Here is a 17,282-nt window from a genome sequence, read left to right as displayed (position 1 = left end):
CCTCTTGCGTCTCCCTCCCTCCCACCCTCCCTATCCCACTCCTCTAGGTGGTCACAAACCACCTAGCTGATCTCCCTGTGCTATGCGGCTACTTCCCACTAGCTATCTATTTTACGTTTGGTAGTGTATATATGTCCATGCCACTCTCTCACTTTGTCACAGCTTACCCTTGCCCCTCCCCATATCCTCAAGTCCATGCTCTAGTAGGTCTGTGTCTTTATTCCCGTCTTACCCCTAGGTTCTTCATGACTTTTTTTTTCTTAGATTGCATATATATGTGTTAGCATACACTATTTGTTTTTCTCTTTCTGACTTACTTCACTCTGTATGACAGACTCTAGGTCCATCCACCTCACTACAAATAACTCAATTTTGTTTCTTTTTATGGCTGAGTAATAGTCATCTTCTTTATCCATTCATCTGTTGATGGACACTTAGGTTGCTTCCACTTCCTGGCTATTGTAAACAGAGCTGCAATGAACATTTTGGTACATGACTCTTTTTGACTTATGGTTTTCTCAGGGTATATGCCCAGTAGTGGGATTGCTGGGTCATATGGTAGTTCTATTTTTAGTTTTTTAAGGAACCTCCATAATGTTCTCCAAAGTGGCTGTATCAATTTACATTCCCAGCAACAGTGCAAGAGTGTTCCCTTTGCTCCACACCCTATCCAGCATTTATCGTTTCTAGATTTTTTTTTTTTTTCTTTTCGGTACGTGTGCCTGTCACTGCTGTGGCCTCTCCCATTGTGGAGCACAGGCTCCGGACGTGCAGGCCCAGTGGCCATGGCTCACGGGCCCAGCCGCTCCGGGACATGTGGGATCGTCCCGGACCAGGGCACAAACCCGTGTCCCCTGCATCGACAGGTGGACTGCCAACCACTGTGCCACCAAGGAAGCCCCTGTTTCTAGATTTTTTGATGATGGCCATTCTGACCGGTGTGAGATGATATATGCCCAGTAGTGGGATTGCTGGGTCGTATGGTAGTTCTATTTGTAGTTTCTTAAGGAACCTCCATACTGTTCTCCCCAGTGGCTGTACCAATTCACAATCCCACCAGCAGTGCAAGAGGGTTCCCTTTTCTCCACACCCTCTCCAGCATCTATTGTTTGTAGATTTTTTGATCATGGCCATTTGACCGGTGTGAGATATCACATTTTAGTTTTGGTTTGCATTTCTCTAATGATTAATGATGTTGAGCATTCTTTCATGTGTTTGTTGGCAGTCTGTATATCTTCTTTGGAGAAATGTCTATTTAGGCCCTCTGCCCATTTTTGGATTGGGTTTTTTGTTTTTGTTATTGAGCTGCATGAGCTGCTTATAAATTTTGGAGATTAATCCTCTGTCAGTTGCTTCATTTGCAAATATTTTCTCCCATTCTGAGGGTTGTCTTTTGGTGTTGTTTGTGGTTTCCTTTGCTGTGCAAAAGCTTTGAAGTTTCATTAGGTCCCATTTGTTTATTTTTGTTTTTATTTCCATTTCTCTAGGAGGTGGGTCAAAAAGGATCTTGCTGTGATTTATGTCATAGAGTGTTCTGCCTATGTTTTCCTCTAAGAGTTTGATAGTTTCTGGCCTTACATTTAGGTCTTTAATCCATTTTGAGCTTATTTTTGTGTATGGTATTAGGGAGTGTTCTAATTTCTTACTTTTACATGTACCTGACCAGTTTTCTCAGCACCACTTATTGGAGAGACTGCCTATTCTCCACTGTACATTCTTGCCTCCTTTATCAAAGATAAGGTGACCATATGTGTGTGGGTTTATCTCTGGGCTTTCCATCCGGTTCCATTGATCTATTTTTCTGTTTTTGTGCCAGTACCATACTGTCTTGATTACTGTAGCTTTGTAGTATAGTCTGAAGTCAGGGAGCCTGATTCCTCCAGCTCAATTTTTCATTCTCAAGATTGCTTTGGCTATTTGGGGTCTTTTGTGTTTCCATACAAATAGTGAAACTTTTTTTTCTAGTTCTGTGAAAAATGCCAGTGGTAGTTTGATAGGGATTGCATTGAATCTGTAGATTGCTTTGGGTAGTAGAGTCATTTTCACAATGCTGATTCTTCCAATCCAAGAACATGGTATATCTCTCCATCTATTTGTATCATCTTTAATTTCTTTCATCAGTGTCTTATAATTTTCTGCATACAGGTTTTTGTCTCCTTAGGTAGGTTTATTCCTAGATATTTTATTCTTTTTGTTGCAATGGTAAATGGGAATGTTTTCTTGATTTCACTTTCAGATTTCTCATCACTTAGTGTATAGGAATGCCAGAGATTTCTGTGCATTAATTTTGTATCCTTCTACTTGACCAAATTCATTGATTAGCTCTAGTTGTTTTCTGGTAGCATCCTTAGCATTCTCTATGTATAGTATCACGTCATCTGCAAACAGTGACAGCTTTACTTCTTCTTTTCTGATTTGGATTCCTTTTATTTCTTTTTCTTCTCTGATTGCTGTGGCTAAAACTTTGAAAAGTATGTTGAATAAGAGTGGTGAGAATGGGCAACCTTGTCTTCTTCCTGATCTTAGTGGAAATGGTTTCAGTTTTTCATTATTGAGGACGATGTTGGCTGTGGGTTTCTCACATATGGCCTTTACTATGGTGAGGAAAGTTCCCTCTATGCCTACATTCTCTAGGGTTTTTATCATAAATGGGTGTTGAAGTTTGTTGAAAGTTTCTCTGCATTTATTGAGATGATCATATGGTTTTTCTCCTTCAATTTGTTAATATGGTGTATCACACTGATTGATTTGCGTATACTGAAGAATCCTTGCATTCCTTGAATAAACCCCACTTGATCATGTTGTATGATGCTTTTAATGTGCTGTTGGATTCTGTTTGCTAGTATTTTGTTGAGGATTTTTGCATCTGTGTTCATCAGTGATATTGGCCTGTAGTTTTCTTTCTTTGTGACATCCTTGTCTGGTTTTGGTGTCATAGTGATTGTGGCCTCGTAGAATGAGTTTGGGAGTGTTCCTCCCTCTGCTATATTTTGGAAGAGATTGAGAAGGATAAGTGTTAGCTCTTCTGTAAATGTTTGATAGAATTGACCTGTGACGCCATCTGGTCCTGGGCTTTTGTTTGTTGGAAGATTTTTAATCACAGTTTCAATTTCAGTGCTTGTGATTGGTCTGTTCATATTTTCTATTTTTTCCTGGTTCAGTCTCAGCACGTTGTGCATTTCTAAGAATTTGTCCATTTCTTCCAGTTTGTCCATTTTAGTGGCATAGAGTTGCTTGTAGTAATCTCTCATGATCTTTTGTATTTCTGAAGTGCCTGTTGTTACTTCTCCTTTTTCATTTCTAATTCTATTGATTTGAGTCTTCTCCCTTTTTTTCTTGATGAGTCTGGCTAATGGTTGATCAATTTTGTTTATCTTCTCAAAGAACCAGATTTTAGTTTTATTGATCTTGCTATCATTTCCTTCATTTCTTTTTCATTTATTTCTGATCTAATCTTTATTATTTCTTTCCTTCTGCTAACTTTGTGGTTTTTTTGGTTCTTTTTTCTCTAATTGCTTTAGGTGCAAGTTTAGGTTGTTCATTTGAAATGCTTCCTGTTTCTTAAGGTAGGATTTTATTGCTATAAACTTCCCTCTTAGAACTGCTTTTGCTGCATCCCATAGGTTTTGGGCCGTCATTTCTCCATTGTCATTTGTTTCTAGGTGTGTTTCGATTTCCTCTTTGATTTCTTCAGAGATCACTTCATTATCTTTTATTTATTTATTTTTTTTGCGGTACGCAGGCCTCTCACCATTGTGGCCTCTCCCATTTTGCAGCACAGGCTCCGGATGCGCAGGCTCAAAAGCCATGGCTCACGGGCCCAGCCGCTCCGTGGCACGTGGGATCTTCCCGGACTGGGGCATGAACCCGTGTCCCCTGCATTGGCAGGCGGACTCTCAACCACTGCGCCACCAGGGAAGCCCCACTTCATTATTAAGTTGTGTATTGTTTAACCTCCATGTGTTTGTATTTTTTACAGATTCTTTCCTGTAATTGATATCTAGTCTCATAGTGGTGTGGTCGGAAAAGATATTTGGTGCAATTTCAATTTTCTTAAATTTACCAAGGCTAGATTTGTGACCCAAGATATGATGTATCCTGGAGAATGTTCCATGAGCACTTGATAAAAATATGTATTCTGTTGTTTTGGATAGAATGTTCTATAAATATCAATTAAGTCCATCTTGTTTAATGTATCCTTTAAAGCTTGTGTTTCCTTATTTATTTTCATTTTGGATGATCTGTTCATTGGTGAAAGTGGGGTGTTAAAGTCCCCTACTATGATTGTGTTACTGTCAATTTCCCATTTTATGGCTGTTAGTAGTTGCTTTATGTATTGAGGTGCTCCTATGTTGGGCGCATAAATATTTACAATTGTTATATTTTCTTCTTGGCTCGATCCCTTGATCATTATGTAGTGTCCTTCTTTGTCTCTTCTAATAGTCTTTATTTTAAGGTCTCTTTTGTCTGATATGAGAATTGCTACTCCAGCTTTCTTCTGATTTCCATTTGCATGGAATACCTTTTTCCATCCCCTCACTTTCAGTCTGTATGTGTCCCTAGGTCTGAAGTGGGTCTCTTGTAGACAGCATATATACGGGTCTTTTTTTTGTATCCATTCAGCAGTCTGTGTCTTTTAGTTGGAGCATTTAGTCCATTTACATTTAAGGTCATTATTGATATGTATGTTCCTATTCCCATTTTCTTGATTGTTTTGTTTTTGTAGGTCTTTTCCTCCTCTTGTTTTTCTTGCCTAGAGAAGTTCCTTTAGTATTTGTTGTAAAGCTGGTTTGGTGGTGCCGAACTCTCTCAGCTTCTGCTTGTCTGTAACGTTTTAATTTCTCCATCAAATCTGAATGAGATCCTTGCTGGGTAGAGTAATCTTGGTTGTACGTTTTTCTCCCTCATCACTTTAAATATGTCCTGCCACTCCCTTCTGTCTTGCAGAGTTTCTGCTGAAAAATCAGCTGTTAACCTTATGGGGATTCCCTTGTGTGTTATTTGTTGTTTTTCCCTTGCTGCTTTTAATATGTTTTCTTTGTATTTAATTTTTGATAGTTTGATTAATATGTGTCTTGGTGTGTTTCTCCTTGGATTTATCTTGTATGGGACTCTCTGTTCTTCCTGTACTTGATTGACTATTTCCTTTCCCATATTAGGGAATTTTTCAACCCTAATCTCTTCAAATATTTTCTCAGTCCCTTTCTTTTTCTCTTCTTCTGGAACCCCTGTCATTCTAATGTTGGTGTGTTTAATGTTGTCCCAGAGGTCTCTGAGACTGTCCTTAGTTCTTTTCATTCTTTTTTCCTTATTCTGCTCTGCTGTAGTTATTTCCACTATTTTATATTCCAGGTCACTTATCCGTTCTTCTGCCTCAGATATTCTGCTATTGATCCCTTCTAGAGTATTTTTAATTTCGTTTATTGTGTTGTTCATCATTGCTTGTTTCCTCTTTAGTTCTTCTAGGTCCTTGTTAAATATTTCTTGCATTTTGTCTATTCTATTTCCAAGATTTTGGATCATCTTTACTATCATTATTCTGAATTCTTTTTCAGGTAGACTGCCTGTTTCCTCTTCATTTGTTAGGTCTGGTGGGTTTTTATCTTCCTCCTTCATCTGTGGTGTGTTTTTCTGTCTTCTCATTTTGCTTATCTTACTGTGTTTGGGGTCTCCTTTTTGCAGGCTGCAGGTTCATATTTCCCGTTGCTTTTGGTGTCTGTCCCCAGTGGCTAAGGTTGGTTCAGTGGGTTGTGTAGGTTTCCTGGTGGAGGGGACTAGTGCCTGTGTTCTGGTGGATGAGGCTGGATCTTGTCTTTCTGGTTGGCAAGTCCACATCTGGTGGTGTGTTTTGCAGTGTCTGTGGCCTTATTATGATTTTTTGGCAGTGTCTCTGCTAGTGGATGGGGCTGTGTTCCTGTCTTGCTAGTTGTTTGGCATAGGGTGTGCTTGCTAGTCATTGAGTGAAGCTGCCTGTTGATGTTGAGATGGAGATCTCTGGGAGATTTTCACTGTTTGATATTACGTGGAGCTGGGAGGTCTCATGTGGACCAGTGTCTTGAACGTGGCTCTTCCACCTCAGTTGCACAGCCCTGCCGCCTGGCTGGAGCACCAAGAGACTGTCCTCCACACGGCTCAGAATAAAAGGGAGAAAAGAAAGAAAGAAAGAAAGAAAGAAGATGAAATAAAAAAGTAAGATAAAATAAAGTTATTAAAATAAAAAGTAAATTATTAAAAAAATTTTTTTAAATAAAAAGCAAACAAAAACAAACAAACAAAAAACAGATGTACAGAACCCTAGGGCAAATGGTGAAAACAAATCTATACAGACAAAATCTCACACAGAAGCATACACATACACATTCACAAAAAGAGGACAAGGGGAAAAAATAATCTATCTTGCCCCCAAAATCCACCTCCTCAGTTTGGGATGATTCATTGTCTGTTCATGTATTCTACAGTTGCAGGGTACATCAAGTTGATTGTGGAGATTTAATCCGCTGCTCCTGAAGCTACTGGGAGAAATTTCCCTTTCTCTTCTTTGTTCGCACAGCTCCCGGGGGTTCAGCTTTGGATTTGGCCCTGCCTCTGCGTGTATGTCACCTGAGGGCGTCTACGTCACCTGAGGGCGTCTGTTCTTCGCTCAGAGCGGATGGGGTTAAAGGAGCCACTGATTTGGGGTCTCTGCCTCACTCAGGCTGTGGGGAGGGAGGGGTACTGATGCAGGGCCGGCCTGCAGCGGCAGAGGGCAGCATGACGTTGCACCAGCCTGATGCGTGCCATGCGTTCTCCCAGGGAAGTTGTCCCTGGATCACGGGACCCTGGCAGTGGCAGGCTGCACAGGCTCCCGGGAGGGGAGGTGTGGATAGTGACCTGTGCTCGCACACAGGCTTCTTGGTGGCTGCAGCAGCAGCCTTAGCGTCTCATGCCCTTCTCTGGGATCTGCGCTGATAGCCGCGGCTCGCGCCCGTCTCTGGAGCTCCTTTAAGCAGCACTCTTAATCCCCTCTCCTCTAGCACCAGGAAACAAAGAGGCAAGAAAAAGTCTCTTGTCTCTTCGGCAGCTCCAGACTTTTCCCGACTCCCTCCCGGCTAGCCGGCTAGCCGTGGCGCACTAACCCCCTCAGGCTGTGTTCCCGCAGCCAACTCCTGTCCTCTCCTTGGGATCTAAGCTCTGGAGCCGGAGCCTCAGCTCCCAGCCCCAGCCCGTCCCGGCGGGTGAGCAGACAAGTCTCTCGGGCTGGTGAGTGCTGGTTGGCACCAATCCTCTGTGCGGGAATCTCTCCACTTTGCCCTCCGCACCCCTGTTGCTGTGCTCTCCTGCGTGGCTCTGAAACTTCCCCCCTCTGCCATCTGCAGTCTCCTCCTGTGAAGGGGCTTCTAGTGTGTGGAAACCTTTCCTCCTTCACAGCTCCCTCCCACTGGTGCAGGTCCCATCCCTATTCTTTTGCCTCTGCTTTTTCTTTTTTCTTTTGCCCTACCCAGGTACGTGGGGGAGTTCCTTGCCTTTTGGGAGGTCTGAGGTCTTCTGCCAGCGTTCAGTTGGTGTTCTATAGGAGCAGTTCCACGTGTAGATGTATTTCTGATGTATCTGTGGGGAGGAAGGTGGTCTCCGCGTCCTCCTCTTCCAGCATCTTCTCCTGAATCCCCCGCACTCATTTTTAATAAGGATCTTGTGGTACCTCAAGAGCCAGGGTATTACTACAAATTGTCTTAAAATTGGGTTCACCATACCCCTCCTTTATATATTGTGAAGTTTCCTCTGCAGAATGTGAGATGATATTATTTAAATTCAATTCACACCTTTGGTTCAAGGTTAAACTGTCCCCCCTCCCTCAATGAGGGTGGGGAGGAAAAATGGTTTGTTCAATGTTAATGGAAAAAATTTCACCTGTGAAATAGCTTTAGACTGTGAAGTTAAATCCTCTGTCTATGTTCTATGTTCACTCCCTGAGCCTTCCTCCCTCTACCCCAATCTGTGGTCTCTTTGGACTCCCCCAAGAAAGTATTTAAATACCATGTTGCACAGAGGATAAATCAAGAGATCTAAACATGAAGTATCATTTCTATGACTTTGGGGAAAACTACTTTTGAATATTTCCTCTTGAACTAGAGTGTAAGATAAATAAGAACAAGGACAGAGATTTACTTTCACGTGGCCTCCTACAGTGCCTCACATAGGAGAGGTGCTTAATAAAGTTTTAAGGATGTTGATTTGAAATAGCCAGTGTGTGTGACAAGTAACACCCCAGACTACTCAACAACTTTTTTGTCTATGAACCTTTCTATGTCTATGTTCATGTCTATTGTACATGACCCAACAACAAGAGCATTACCTGCAAGCTTATAAGTAATGCAGACTCTCAGGCCCCATCTCAGTCTTACTGAATTGCAGTGTGCATTGGAAAAAGATCTTCATGTGATTTGTATGCACATTAATGTCTTGAAGCATTGTTTTATTGCATTCAGGGCTGTACTTGACTAATTGTACTGAACACCTCTTTCTTTCTCTTTATCTTATATTTCTTCTTGTGTGCCCCAGCTAATTTTTTCTCTCTTTCTTCCTCTTCTGCTTACATTAGGAACCTCCTAATTCTACCTTTCTAGTTCACCATATAATTCCAAGTTTTTTAAGGGTTAGTCCTCACTATAATGCTTTGAACTCTTCATAAAAAGTGACATCTGGGCTTCCCTGGTGGCTCAGTGGTTGAGAGTCCGCCTGCCGATGCAGGGGACACGGGTTCGTGCCCCAGTCCGGCAGGATCCCACATGCCGTGGAGCGGCTGGGCCTGTGAGCCATGGCCGCTGGGCCTGTGCGTCCAGAGCCTGTGTTCCGTGGCGGGAGGGGCCACAGCAGTGAGAGGCTCACGTACCGCAAAAAAAAAAAAAAAAAAAAAAAAAAAGGTAACATCTAATCATCTCTGCTTCCTCAAATAGGTTTGTTGAAATTATATGAACAGAGGAGATAATTTTCAGCCTGCTCAGTCTTATGTGTCCTAGACCGATGTTACTTGTCCTTTCTCTAAAAAATCATGGAGTACAATATTATTCCCTTTAAATGATGAGCAGAGGTTTGGTAGGGAGATAATTTCCTCAAAGGGAATGATTTCTGATTCTCATAAGTATGGAATATTACTTATGTTTTATGTAGATAAGGTGCAAATCAATTAAAAGAAATTTATTCTGAGATTTCAGACACTTGAGGGATTTTTATCTTTACCTAATGTGGATGTTTGCTGTGTTTTGTCTCTCTGAAAGCCGTGGTGTTTCAAAATTTAATGAGATTATATGATATATTACCATCATTTTTGAATACAGTTAACAGCTGTGATTAATTCTGGCCCTTCGGAGAAGCAGTATTGGGTGTTATTTTTCCCCTCCTTGTGGGTATTTGTGTCACTCTTACTTTGTGAACTTTGAACTGAACTACGACAGAAGGGAGGAGCAAGCAAATGGGTGTTCGGAATAAGGCTTTTTATGACTGACTTTATGTGAACCTTTATGAGAGCCTGGGAGGAAACATCTCACTGAAATTCACATCATTTGGAGAGAAGAAAGTTTAAATCTTCATAGACAGATATAATATACTAATTTGTAGAAGGAATATAGTAATGGATATTTTCTGCTGAATTAAAACATGTGTTTCATTAAATTAAAACAGCATCAGCTCCTTGTACATGACTTTCTCAGGACCCCTATGTAGGTCTTACATTTCAAGGAAGTGATAGATGATTAGCTCCAGAGTTCCAAGATCTATTAAAGAAATCACATTGACTCTCAGTCAATTCCTCTATGCATGTAAGCAGTACATTTTATAACCCCCCCCGAAATCCAATCCAGCTCATCAATTATTAAGCAATTAAGCTCACCTGGAACCCTGAGAACTATGGTCTCCACGAATGAACCAAGGATGCATTTTGAGATTGTGTCACTGTTGAGTTCCAGTTGTATCATCTTACCACCACCCCTATCTCTACCACCACCTAGGCAGGATAACTGAAACCCTTGTTAGTTCCTTTCTCAAAAGAAGAGGGTAGATTTGCAAGGCTTAGAGTGAATAGGATAGAACCAGGACCCACAAGTATTCAGTTTCAAGATACCAGTGGTTCTATAAAGTCTTACCTGGTCAATTGTAAAAACAGAATTATTGCAATTACAGCTTTCTCTCAAGGGGGCTCTCTGCCAAGAAAAAAATATCTAGCTGGCAGCTGCCTTTATTATTCCCTATCTGTGCTTCACTCTCATAACTGCCTTGCACTCTGGCCAGCAAGTTGTATCTCTAACTCCCCTGTAAGTGAAATGCTTGACTAGACGCTGAAGCAGATACAAAAATACAAAGATGGATGAGAGGAATACTGCAACTGAAAGAAGTGAAGTGACTTGTCTTCACTTGTGAAAGATAATGGCAGAACTGACTAATGAGAGATGCTCAGCTATGTGTTCAATTGAACAGTTTTTCAAACTTTGGGGGAAACCAAAAAGAACAGTTCCTCATTAGGAACAGCTTTGGAATGCTGATGCATAGTCTACAACTTCATTTTGTAGATGTAGAAACTGGCCCAGATAGCATGATTTGTCCAAAACTGAACTAAGCCTAGGTCATCTCATACAGGTTGGTACTGCTTTTCCCGTATGATATATGGTTAGTACTCCATAGGCCAACTCATCTCTACCGCTATTTGGCTCAGTCTAGGAGGATACCTCCTGTTTGTGCTGAGAAAGGAAACTCTGTCTTAATTTAAATCCTAGTGACATGAAACAGGATTTAGGATTTAAACTGGATGGCAGTAGAGCCTGGCAATCTGTAAAGTCTCTTCTGGTGCTAAGATGCTACGATCACAAAATCCACCAGTGCTGAAGGTGAAAGTGGTTCATACTAAGCAGAGTGCCACACACACCGTAGCACTGCTCCTCCCTTTTCAAGAAGATGGAATGTTCAATTCTACCTAGTCGTGTTTTTCTTGAAGTGTTCTTTTTAATAAGGGTAATTGTGTTAGAGTCACAGTGGGAATGTGAGCTGATAATGTAGATAGGCTACAGAGATCTAATGCTGAGGTCAGAAATGATGCAAAGACCTGGAGAAGTGAGAAGGCAAATGCCAAGAAGGATAAAGTTCATGGAAAGAAGCTACAAAGGCAAAGCAGAAAAAGTCAGAAGCTTTTTGGGATCATAAACACTACACCTTCAACTGACTGACTGACTCACTAATCAAACTGATTAATAAAGGCAAGAGTAATGTTTCAAAGTGACAACTGCACTTTCTAATGAAAGAGAGAAACATCTTCCCTGGTTCCACACACTGGTTTTAGGGTGGTGTTTTTCAACATATACAAGTTATAGGGTTATTCCTCCTATACTATGCCTTCTCAGATGGTTCTCTCTAGGTTTGGAGCTCATATCTTCTCCTCTGGGTCCTTATTTTCCTTCATGTAGTGTGCATTTGCAAGATTCATGTGGATAGGTGTATGATGAAGTCTGTGGTCATCAAGTAAAGGAATATTAAGTGAATAGAGTTGGATGTGTGGTCTTGGCTTAAGGAACACCATCCTTGTCCAGAATATGTGGAATAGGTAACCAATATATGGCACAATTTCAGGTATCAGGAAGGGTCAGGCATTTCTTCTCCTTCCTGCACTCATAGCTTTATCAATGAGCACATGAAATTCTACTGTCTAAATGTTATTCTGTTAGTTGAAGACCTTAGTCTTTGGTACAGTCCTCCTAGACCATAAATCAGATTGTCACTAATCATTGGCAGCTTCATATAAATAGAGTGTCTGAGCCTCTATCTATAAAGGGAAGAGGAGGAACAACAATGAGAGTCCTAGGGCTCTACTGCAGATAAAGGGTCTACAACATGGATGCTAGGTAGGGACAGGTAAACAGCCTACTTAACAATTTTGTTTCAGGAGGGCCTGTCCGAGAGTCAAGTAACAAAATTTATCAGGCAAGTGAATGAATAATGCTGATCCCCCCATACATTGGGTTTAGGAAGTGAAGGTTAGTGTCATATCATTAGATGCTGTAGGGGGAACAGAAGAATCAGAAGACATTTTCATAGACTTTTAAAGCTAGAAGGAACTTCAGCAGATGTGACCAAGAATGAAAGAAATACAGCAACTTGTCCAAGATTACAAAAGAGAGTGACAGAGCTCTGACTAATGAGAGGCACTCAATATTGTTTGGACAGATTTTCAATTAGAGAACAAATGCAATGAAAATAGTGTTTTTATCTCTTTGTAATACTGTTTTGATTTGTGTGTAAATCACACTTTCCAACACTTTGCTTTTAATGGAGTGTTTCCCTCTGAGTATGGGTGGATCCTTACCATCCTCTTGCAGAAACCTCTGCCTGTTACCTTAAATAAGCTTATCCTTGAGATCTATACACTCTTTGAAAATAAACTATGCACAATTTTTAAATGCAGTTTTGAAAAATTAACTGTGCCTAATATTTTAATCGTTTAGCTTTGTCAGCAGGGGCTTTGTATTACCTTGCAAAGTGATTCTTATATTTTCTGTAGAGGTACTTTTGATTGTGTTTTTGGTTTTCAGTCAAACTATTTTAAGAGCAGCTTAGTCTCAAGAGTAAATAATGAATTGCATATTTGAATGGCTTCCCTGAAAGGTAGGGTACATTCTGTTAACCCAGAAATGCCAGTCTGATGTAGTACAAATAGAGGCTTTTTCCCAAAATAGCACTTGGCACCTTGGCAGTGTGTGCATTTCAGCCAGTTTTATTACTTACCTATTTACCATGGTGCAAGAGTTTTACTCTCATTCTGGGATGGACTTTGAGTGTTTCTTTAGCATGCCTGTTATAGTGGTAATTGATTATATACTTTTAAGATACACTTTTGCTTTTTATTATCTTTTTTTTTTTTTACCAGATTCATAAGTTTCCTTGTTAGATCCACAAGGGAACTATCTCCTCTCTTTTAATGTTTATATTAGAAATTTTAATGGAAGGGAGAGAATATCACTGTGGTAATTGGCCATTTCCCCTGCCTTAATAGCATTCCAGAGCGAAGGGTTTTTTTTAGATAGCAATGTTCAGCAAAAGGCATTTGTGCCGCTTCATTTTTTTTTTTTTACATCTTTATTGGAGTATAATTGCTTTACAATGCTGTGTTAGTTTCTGCTTTATAACAAAGTGAATCAGTTATACATATGTTCCCATATCTCTTCCCTCTTGTGTTTCCTTCCCTCCTACCCTTCCTAACCCACCCCTCTAGGTGGTCACAAAGCAGTGAGCTGATCGCCCTCTGCTATGCTGCTGCTTCCCACTTGCTATTTATTTTACATTTGGTAGTGTATATATGTCCATGCCACTCTCTCACTTTGTCAAAGCTTACCCTTCCCCCTCCCCATATCCTCAAGTCCATGCTCTAGTAGGTCTGTGTCTTTATTCCTGTCTTACCCCTAGGTTCTTCATGACCTTTTTTTTCTTAGATTCCATATATATGTGTTAGCATATGGTATTTGTTTTTCTCTTTCTGACTTACTTCACTCTGTATGTCAGACTCTAGGTCCATCCACCTCACTACAAATATCTCAATTTCGTTTCTTTTTATGGCTGAGTAATATTCCATTGTATATATATGCCACATCTTCTTTATCCATTCATCTGTTGATGGACACTTAGGTTGTTTCCATCTCCGGGCTATTGTAAATAGAGCTGCAATGAATATTTTGGTACATGACTCTTTTTGAATTATGGTTTTCTCAGGGTATATGCCCAGTAGGGGGATTGCTGGGTCATAAGGTAGTTCTATTTGTAGTTTTTTAAGGAACCTCCATACTGTTCTCCGTAGTGGCTGTACCAATTCACATTCCCACCAGCAGTGCAAGAGTGTTCCCTTTTCTCCACACCCTCTCCAGCATTTATTTTTTCTAGATTTTTTGATGATGGCCATTCTGACTGGTGTGAGATGACATCTCATTGTTGTTTTAATTTGCATTTCTCTAACGATTAATGATGTTGAGCATTCTTTCATGTGTTTGTTGGCAATCTGTATATCTTCTTTGGAGAAATGTCTATTTAGGTCTTCTGCCCATTTTTGGATTGGGTTGTTTGTTTCATTGTTATTGAGCTGCATAAGCTGCTTATAAATTTTGGAGATTAATCCTTTGTCAGTTGCTTCATTTGGAAATATTTTCTCCCATTCTGAGGGTTGTCTTTTGGTCTTGTTTATGGTTTCCTTTGCTGTGCAAAAGCTTTGAAGTTTCATTAGATCCCATTCGTTTATTTTTATTTCCATTTTTCTAGGAGGCAGATCAAAAAGGATCTTGCTGTGATGTATGTCATAGAGTGTTCTGCCTATGTTTTCCTCTAAGAGTTTGATAGTTTCTGGCCTTTCATTTAGGTCTTTAATCCATTTTGAGCTTATTTTTGTGTATGGCATTAGGGAGTGATCTAATCTCATACTTTTACATGTACCTGTCCAGTTTTCCCAGCACCACTTATTGAAGAGGCTGTCCTTTCTCCACTGTACATTCCTGCCTCCTTTATCAAAGATAATGTGACCATATGTGCGTGGGTTTATCTCTGCACTTTCTATCCTGTTCCATTGATCTATTTTTCTTTTTTTGTGCCAGTACCATACTGTCTTGATTACTGTAGCTTTGTAGTGTAGTTTGAAGACAGGGAGCCTGATTCCTGCAGCTCCGTTTTTCTTTCTCAAGATTGCTTTGGCTACTCGGGGTCTTTTGTGTTTCCATAAAAATTGGGAAATTTTTTGTTCTAGTTCTGTGAGAAATACCAGTGGTAGTTTGATAGGCATTGCATTGAATCTGTAGATTGCTTTGTGTAGTATAGTCATTTTCACAATGTTGATTCTTCCAATCCAAGAACATGGTATATCTCTCCATCTATTTGTATCATCTTTAATTTCTTTCATCAGTGTCTTATAATTTTCTGCATACAGGTCTTTTGTCTCCTTAGGTAAGTTTATTCCTAGATATTTTATTCTTTTTGTTGCAATGGTAAATGGGAGTGTTTTCTTGATTTCACTTTCAGATTTTTCGTCATTAGTGTATAGGAATGCCAGAGATTTCTGTGCATTAATTTTGTATCCTGCTACTTTACCAAATTCGTTGATTAGCTCTATTAGTTTTCTGGTAGCATCTTTAGGATTCTCTATGTAGAGTATCATGTCATCTGCAAACAGTGACAGCTTTACTTCTTCTTTTCCGATTTGGATTCCTTTTATTTCCTTTTCTTCTCTGATTGCTGTGGCTAAAACTTCCAAAACTATGTTGAATAAGAGTGGTGAGAGTGGGCTTCATCTTTGATTCACTCATTCTTATATTTTCAGACCTTCACCAAATGGGCTTACCAAAGACTCTAGCCCTGCTGTTTGACGTTCACTGCATGGCATAGGCCAGAGGAAGGGTGAACTGAAAAGAAATTAACAAAAGCAATCAGAATTTTGGAGAAGTCAGAATTAACAAGCGTTTATGATATTGGATAAGTCCTAGCTCCAAAGTAATTTTTAACCATAGCATTTAAATTATTTTTTTTTAATTTCTCAAATTATGTACAGCTCCATAGTAGAGACTGAAGGAGGTAGGGTGACTCAGGATAAATCACTTTCCTTCTGAGATGAGTGAGAAATGGGCAGGGGATGGGGTTGGAGAGGTGGCAGTCTTGGAAACCTGAGGGGAGGGTCTTGAATGGGAATTAGGAGTAACAAATTTACTTGAAAATTACAACATATGGTTAAGGACTTGGGCTTTGTCTTTAAGTCTTAGTTCTGCTCCTTATTAGTTGTGTGGTTTTGGACAATTCACTTAAACTCTATGAGTCTGCCTCCTCATATGTGAAGGTGGTACAATAATTTAACTTCATACTGTTGCTTTGAGATTCAAAGGAGATGCTATATGTAAAGCAGTTCATAGTACTGTTCATAGACTGGCATGTAGTAAGTGTTCAATAATGGAAAATGCATTAATATTTAATTCTCAATGTTTATTATGCCCCACCCCTAGGTTTCTCCTTTTATTGAAGTATTTAAAAATGCTGTTTCAGATTTTCCCTTGCTTTTTAGAATTGCTTTAAGAACTTACTGAGGTATAAATTCACACACCATAAAAGTCACCTATTTTAATTATATATTTAAATGAATTTTAGTAAATTTGACAAGCTTTGCAACCATCGCCATAATCCAGTTTAGAACATTTTCATCATAGCCATCAGCAGGAAACCACTAACCTACTTTCCATCTCTGTGGAATTAACTATTTTGGACAATTCATATAATTGGAATCATATAAAATGTGATCTTTTGTGACTGGCTTCTTTCACTTATATGATGTTTCCAAGGTTCATGTTGAAATATCCATGTTGTAGCATCAATAAGTACTTCCTTCCTTTCTATGGCTGAATAATATTCCATTGTGTGGATATACCACATTTTTATCCATTCATCAGTTGATGGGCATGTGAGTTTGTTTCCACTTTTTGGCTATGATGAGTAATACTGCTATGAACATTTATGTGCAGGTCTAATTGTGGTGGCATTACTATTAATATTAGCAGTAGTGTTTACTACTATATCATAATTCACCTGACAGATGCATTGATAACTACAGCAAAACAAAGTAACTAACTTCAGATGCCCGTTAAAGAAGCATCCCGGAAAACAAAACAAAACAAAAAACAATCGGCCTTAAATAAATAAAAAATTGAAAGATCCCTGTAGGAAACCAAGTTTAGTCACAGAATGGATCATCTGAAGACATTTTATTCACATCACCTTTGGGAGAATTCTGAAAACAATGTTTTTGTTTTGTTTTTGTTTTTTAACACCTCAAGTTTTGTCTTATTTCCACTTTTGTAAGATAACCATCTGAATGTCAATAGGGCATACAGTGTCTCAGGATGGTGCAGATTTCCCAGTGATTAATATGGGGTATAAATAATGGTGTCTGAATCTGGGCATCAAAGCCAGGAAGATATATCTTGTGACATTCCTGCCTTTTTTTTTTCCTGGGATACACAAATCAGCCCTTAACAGAGGAATGCTTTCACACCATTCAGTGGAATGAAATACAGTTCTATGGCAAGCAGGGCTACACAGTGGTTTGTCCACAGCAAAGGCATCAGGTCTTTCTAGGTTCCCAGCTTAGGGGTCATATTCAGTTGCCCTTCACTTAAAGCAATAAGTGAGTTCCTGAAAAGTAAGTGATGCTCATATTGTGGGCCTACTATTGACATATATCAGTACCAACTGTGTGCCCAGCTTGTAGAACTAGTTCTTTAAACAGGGACGCAGGGCTAAATACA

This window comes from Pseudorca crassidens, chromosome X, assembly GCF_039906515.1.
Source record: "Pseudorca crassidens isolate mPseCra1 chromosome X, mPseCra1.hap1, whole genome shotgun sequence".
Lineage (NCBI taxonomy): Eukaryota > Metazoa > Chordata > Mammalia > Artiodactyla > Delphinidae > Pseudorca > Pseudorca crassidens.
The sequence above is the reverse complement of the archived record's forward strand: the minus strand, read 5'-3'. Positions refer to the sequence as shown.